General features: G+C 41.7%; 1 pseudogene; it reads left to right on the plus strand.

The window, feature by feature from the left end:
- Positions 1-3,474: 3,474 nt before the first annotated feature.
- On the plus strand, positions 3,475-5,272 carry LOC120302927 (annotated as a pseudogene).
- The last annotated feature ends 1,071 nt before the right edge of the window (positions 5,273-6,343 follow it).

Here is a 6,343-nt window from a genome sequence, read left to right on the forward strand (position 1 = left end):
CCCTCTCCTCACTGAAAACTTCAGCAAGGTCTCTATATTCCTCTGGTATTTCTGTTAATCTTTTTTCCTCTCCTATGGATGCTTTTTCTATTCTTGATTCTGGTAGCCTCCCTTGGGGTTTTAAGTCCATAGGGTCCCCCTTCGGGAATTTGATTTCTGTCGTCCTCCAATTTACCCAGGGGTTCCATTTTTTCAACCATTCCATCCCTAGAATCATTGGGCATTCCATACCTGGGGTCAACACAAACGTTAAGTCCTTTTCATGGTTGCCCAGGGAGAGGTGTATTGGCAGAGTGGCTAGGGTAGCTGGCATCCCCCCTGCTATGGATCCATCTAGCTGGCCAAATGAGATTGGTTGTTCCAGTCTCCTGGATGGGATGCCCAGATTCCCCACTAGTGTTGGGCTAATGAGGCAGCGGGTACAGCCAGAGTCTATTAAGGCTTTCACCTTCACAGCTTCGGGCATGGGGTGGATTAATATAGTCACTGTTTTGAAGATGGGTGTGATGCATCCACTTACCAGGGGTTCGCCCTCCGAGCTGTCATCTGAGGCATCCACCGGCCCTGTGGTGTAGGCTGGAGTCCTTTCCCCTTGGTGAGCAGAGGTGGGGGTTTCTGCAATTTCCATCATTCTCATGGCCGTTTCTTTTGGCTTAGCTGAATACTTTCCGGGTTTGTTGATTGGGGATCTGTCTGGGTTGTGCTGGGGGGCCTTTGAGCGGCATTCTACAGCTCGATTCCCTTCTCTTCCGCACTTGAAACATCCCATTTGCTTCTTGGCTGTATCCGATGATTTCACCGGTTGGTGTGTCAGCTCAGGCGGGGGGCGGCTCCATTGTTTTCCTCGGCGGTGCCTCTTCAATCTGTCGATCTCTGCTTCCTCTGCCAAGACGTACCATTCCTCAAGTCGTGTGGGTCCCCATCGGGGCAGGCAAGCCTCATATAGGATCATGAGTTAGTCTCTTTTGAAATGGCTAAGGAGGATGTCTTCTGGCCAATTCAGTTTGCTTGCAATGGCCCGGAATTCTTGTGTATATTCAGCCACCGGGCGTTTGCCTTGCCTCATCGTTTTTATCCTTTCACGGGCTTTGCGATCAGCCAGGGGGTCTTCAAATCGTCTTCTCAAAGAGGACATGAAACGGTTGAAGTTACTGAGTTCTGGGCATTGGAGTCATGCAAGTTCACCACCCAATCTGCAGCCGGTCCATCCAGGGCGGATTGCACGATCCGGATGCGGGCTTTGTCGCTGGGAATGTCCTGCCAATATTCCTCCATGTAGCTGAGGACTTGGGTTAGGAAAAATCCCAAGCGTGTTGGCTCCCCTTTGAATTTCACTTCCAACGGTGGACGTCTTGGAATGGATCGGTGCCTCTGTTGTGGGTGGTAGTGCCTTCCGTCCAGATTGCCATCTGTGGTCCCGTAGGGGGTGGGAGCTCCTGGATCAGTAGATGTCCCTGGGGTTGCAGGTTCCATGTCCCCCTCGGTGTCTCTCCCTTTGCGGCTCCAGGAACTGGGGCGGCCGTAGGGTTCAGTATTCTCCTCTCTTAGGGAGCTGAGAGTTCTCTTCATCAGGTCAATAGCTTTCTCTCGGATCCAGTCTGAGTACGGTGCCCAGCTTCCTCCCTTTTCACTTGCGTGCAGGGATTTCTCCATCTCCTGCTTCCATTCTGGTTGCTTGGTCCCCCTTCTCAGGGTCACCTTTCTTGCTTCCTTTCCCCACTCACTTTTCTTTCCAACGCCCATCGACCAGCGAGGCTTGTGGTCCTGTGTCTCCACCACTTCTTCTCCTGAGGAATCTGGCCTCTCGGATCCCAACATCTGGCAAGGTTCCAACTGGGTCAGCGGCTCTCTTTCCAGGGAGTTTTCCCCCTCTCTTGCTCCATTGTCTGACATGGTAAATTTTTGCAAAATCCCCCGGCAAGGGTCTTCCTTCCAGGTGGATTAATTTTGCAAGTCCTGTCTAATGTAAGGACCCACCCCACTTTGCATCTTAAGAAGACAGAACTCTTGGAATAATTCTTCCAACAGGAATCCTTTATTAAGAGAAAATGGTTGCAGGCATGCTAGACAGGACTTGGGGTCCAAGCTCTCCCATTCAAGGTTTTAAGGGGTTCCCCAGTAGTCCCACCCAATCAACCCCCCTTCCAGTGATAGTTTCAAGTATCACAATTCCACTCCCTTTCTTCTTTCTTCCGTCTGGATGGAGACTTCAGATAACTACATGAAAGGCAACTTCCCTCCTTGGGTATGTTAACACTTCGAGGTTACAATAAACACACATTCAGCATTCAGCTCTTTGAAGTGTAAAGAAGGAAGTGAGGGCCATAAAGCCCCTTTGTTCTCCCCCTTCTCTCCCTCTTATGGCAGAATCCAAAGAAGGCAGAATTGGGAGTTTCTATATTTGATAATTAAAGATGAAATATGATTGGATTCTGACACTTTGGTTTGTTCTGCCTAAATGTAAGACTTTACTTTTCTCCACATTGAAACTCCTTTTGTTGGATAGGGCCCGTTGTTCAAGTTTGTCAAGATATTTTTGGTTCCTGAATTTGTCTTCTGGGGTGTTGGCTACTCCTGTCAATTTGGTGTCATCTGTAAATTTGATGAGTTCCCCTTCAGTTCCCTCATCTAAATTACTGATGAAGATATTGAAGAGTACTGGGCCTAAGATAGAACCTTGTGGTACCCCACTGCTTACTTCTTTCCATGTGGATGTAGTGCCATTAAGGACCACTCATTGAGTACAGTTTGTCAGCCGGCTACAGATCCATCTGGTGGTGATGTTGTCTATTCCACCTTTTTCTAGCTTACCAAGGAGTTGGTTGTGGTCTATTTTGTCAAATGCCTTATTGAAATCTAAGTACATCATCTTATACACCGGAATATACGGTAATTACTTTGTTAAAGTGCTTAATTACATGTTATGACTTCCAGGAAGATGGTTTGAAAATGGAGAATAAAAGTTGATTTCTTCTGCTCTTTTCCTTTTTAATATTTCATTCCCAGAATGAAATCTGAGTGCAATGTATTTCTGCAAATATTGGGCAGATTCTGCCTATACTCCCTGAGATTGGGTAGTGCTTCTTGGGCTCACAAATCATGATGAATACTCAGTTATGTGGCCACCTAAATATGGACTTGTGTTTTCTCATGGTCTCAGATCTCTGGCTAAAAATCTGAATTGCATGAGCCTGGTTTCTTTCCCAGGATAGTAGAGTTGATTTTCCACCAAAGGAGTAAGACTCCTCCCATGGAGTTGGTGATTGCTGGCTGTGAAGTTCTGGGAGTTGAAGTCCACATGCCATAAAATGATCAAGGTTAAGAAACACTGGGTTTGTAAATAGAACAACACAGAGAATGGTAAATCATAGGAAACTTTAATGAACTGTTTTGACTGAACTATGCCATGTGTCATGTTTTGTATTATTGAAGCTATTGTTACATGTTTTCACTAGCAAAGATCCATTCAAGACAATGGATCTGAAGAACATCAGGAAAAGGAAATATAGTGAGGATTTCCTACAATATGGCTTCACGTCAATAAATATAGCGGGAATCGAGAAGCCACAGTGTGTACTTTGTTCTGAAGTTTTATCAGCAGAGTCGATGAAGCCTAACAAACTTAAACGCCATTTTGAGAGCAAGCATCCAAGCTATACTGGCAAGGATACAAACTATTTTAGATCCAAAGCTGATGGACTGAAGAAAGGCAGACTTGACACTGGTGGCAAGTACCACAAACAAAATGTAGCAGCCATTGAAGCTTCATATTGGGTGGCACTCAGAATCGCCAGAGCTATGAAACCTCACACCATTGCTGAGGAGTTACTGTTGCCAGAGACCAAAGACATTGTTTGACTTATGATCGGAGACAAATTTGTGACAAAATTGAATGCAGTCTCCTTGTCCAATGACACTGTCTGCAGAAGAATAGATGACATGTCTGCTGATATTCTTGATCAGGTAATCCAAGAAATTAAATCTGCTCCACTTCCAATATTTAGTATCCAGCTTGATGAAGTTACAGATGTTGCAAACTGTTCCCAGTTACTGGTTTACGTGAGGTATATTAACGATGGCGACTTTAAAGACGAGTTTCTGTTTTGCAAACCTCTTGAAACAACAACTACTGCACGTGATGTATTTGACACAGTTGGTTCATTTCTAAAAGAGCATAAGATATCTTGGGGAAAGGTTTCTGGTTTTTGCACAGATGGTGCTCCAGCTATGCTAGGATGTAGATCTGGATTTCAACGTTTGGTACTGAATGAGTCACCAAATGTCATCGGAACTCACTGTATGATTCATCGGCAAATATTAGCAACAAAGACACTGCCACAAGAATTACGAGAAGTAATGAAAAGCGTCATAAATTGTGTCAACTTTGTAAAGGCAAGCAGCTTAAACACACGACTGTTTTCACAACTGTGCAACAAGTTGGATGCGCCAAACAATGCTCTGCTATTTCACACTGAAGTGAGATGGTTGTCGAAAGGAAAAGTTTTAAAATGTGTTTCTGAGCTTCGTGATCAACTCAAAAACATTTTTTATTCAGAAAACAAGACCACAGTTTGAAGCTCTTTTCAGCGATAACAGTGAACTGCAGAAAATAGCTTACTTGGTTGACATCTTTGCCATCTTGAATGAGTTAAATTTATCACTGCAAGGACCAAATGCAAAGTGCCTTGATTTGTCTGAAAAGATCCAATAATTCCAAATTAAACTGCAGCTTTGGCAAAAAAAATTGGATGAAAATAAAATTTACATTTTGCCTACCTTATCTGCTTTCTTTGAGGAACATGACATTGAACCAGACAACAGGATTACGTTGATAAATTCTGTTAAAGAACACCTGCGCATGCTTGCAGATGAAACCTCATCGTATTTTCCAAATCTACCTGACACCCCATTTGCACTTTCCAGAAGCCCATTCACAGTCAACGTTGAAAATGTTCCTGAGACAGCACAAGAGGAGTTCATTGAACTTATTAACAGCGATGCAGCGAAAACTGATTTCTCCACAATGGCAGTTACGAAATTCTGGATCAAATGTTTGCAGTCATATCCTGTTCTGTCTGAGACTGTGTTGCGCCTTTTTCTTCCATTTCCAACAACATATCTTTGTGAAACAGGGTTTTCCAGCTTGTTGGTTGTCAAGTCTAAATACAGAAATAGACTTGTTGTGGAAGATGATCTTCGGTGTGCTCTTGCAAAGACTGCCCCGAGAATTTCTGACCTGGTGAAAAATAAGCAACCTCAACCTTCACAATGATATTGGCTTTTTACGCATACTGTTGAAAAATGTAGCAATGTAGTTTACTGTTGTTATATTAAGACTGTTACCTATGCTACACCATGCTTCAAGACAAAATTTCATTTTTTTGTAATTAAAAATAAATATTTAACAATATATAATTACATATTGTTTTTGTGATTAATCACTATGCTTTAATTATGTTCAATGCAAATACATCCTGCATATCAGATATTTACATTGTGATTCATAACAGTAGCAAAATTACAGTTATGAAATAGAAACAAAAATAATTTTATGGTTGGGGGTCACCACAACATGAGGAACTGTATTATAGGGTTGCGACATTAGAAAGGTTGAGAATCACTGATCTAAGGGGATTAAACCCTCCCAGGTTTTAATTTTCCTCGACATGATGGATAACTTAATATTAATAGACTCGATGAGGTATAAAAATGGTTCTCCTAGAGAATATACATTTTTTTCAGAAAGACATAAATCCTTTTCAAGGATTGATACGATTTGGATTTCTAAAAATCTTGCAATAAAATTTTAAAAGTTGATATTTTACCTAAATCCTTCTCTGATCATAACCCAGTGCTTTTGGTACTTAAAGGGAATAGATTGAATTATAGATGGAGATTGAATGAAGTTATTTTGAAAAAGGAGATGATTGTGAAAGATTGTAAAAAGAAATTAAAAGGGTATTTTGATAATAATTTAGGTAGAGAAACAGCTTTAACATCTGTATGGGATACAAGTAAGGCTGTTATGAGGGGTTATCTCATACAGTATAATTGTTTAGAGAAGAAGAAATCCCTGGAAAAGATCCAAAAAATATTAGATGAAATTAGACTGAAAGAAATTGAGTTGCAAAAGACACCTGTGGGTGTAAAACTTTCACATCAAATCAAATTACAGAAACAACTGTGTATGTTAACAGTTCAAGAAATAGAAACAAAAATGAAGTATGTGAAACAAAGACATTTTGAATTTGCAAATAAACCAAGGAGATAGTTGGCATATAACTTAAGGAAGGAAAGGAAAAATGGTATGATTGAGAAAATTTGTGAAGGTGATAAGATAATA

Source organism: Crotalus tigris, unplaced genomic scaffold (assembly GCF_016545835.1).
Source record: "Crotalus tigris isolate CLP2741 ecotype Arizona unplaced genomic scaffold, ASM1654583v1 scf7180000017623.1712378, whole genome shotgun sequence".
Taxonomy (NCBI): Eukaryota; Metazoa; Chordata; class Lepidosauria; order Squamata; family Viperidae; genus Crotalus; species Crotalus tigris.